Genomic DNA, 835 nt, shown 5'->3' with positions numbered 1-835 from the left:
AATAAAATAAAAATAAAATAAAAATAAAATAAAAATAAAATAAAAATAAAATAAAAATAAAATAAAAATAAAAATAAAGTAAAAATAAAATAAAAATAAAATAAAAATAAAATAAAAATAACATAAAATAAAAATAACATAAAATAAAAATAAAATAAAAATAAAATAAATATAATAAAATAAAATCAAATAAAAATTAAAATTAAATAAAAAAAATTATAGAACATATATAAAAAAATAAAATAGAACAAATATACAAAATAAGATATATAAAATAATAGAATAAAAATAATAGAATAAAAATAAAACAAAAATATAATAAAAATGAATTAAAAATAAAATTGAATAAAAAATAAAAATAAAATAGAATACAAATGAAACTAATATAAAATAAAAATAAAAATGCAATAAAATTACAATATCTCAGGAATGAATTAAAAAATAAAATTGAATAAAAAAATAAAAAAGTAAAACAAAAACAGAGTAGAATAAAAATTAAATTAAATAGAATACAAATAAAATAAAAATAATTAAAATAGAAATAAAATTTCTAATAAAACTTGTTTATAACACTTAATTTTTAAAGGCAATTATGATAAAATAAATTATTTTCTTAGTAGAATTTAAAATTATTTTTATAAAAAATTTTCCAAAAAAATTTTATTATAGCAATTCTCGACTGTTCAAAAATCATTTTGTAATTAAACGTTTATGGGTATTTCCAATTGAGCGATAAACCACAATAGAAAAATATCCTAACAAAATAAAAAAAAAATAAGATTTGATATTTATAAAAATTTCAATAAAAAAGTAAAAAAATATATATTCTTAAGTA

This window comes from Teleopsis dalmanni, chromosome 1, assembly GCF_002237135.1.
Source record: "Teleopsis dalmanni isolate 2A chromosome 1, ASM223713v2, whole genome shotgun sequence".
Classification (NCBI taxonomy): domain Eukaryota; kingdom Metazoa; phylum Arthropoda; class Insecta; order Diptera; family Diopsidae; genus Teleopsis; species Teleopsis dalmanni.
The sequence above is the reverse complement of the archived record's forward strand: the minus strand, read 5'-3'. Positions refer to the sequence as shown.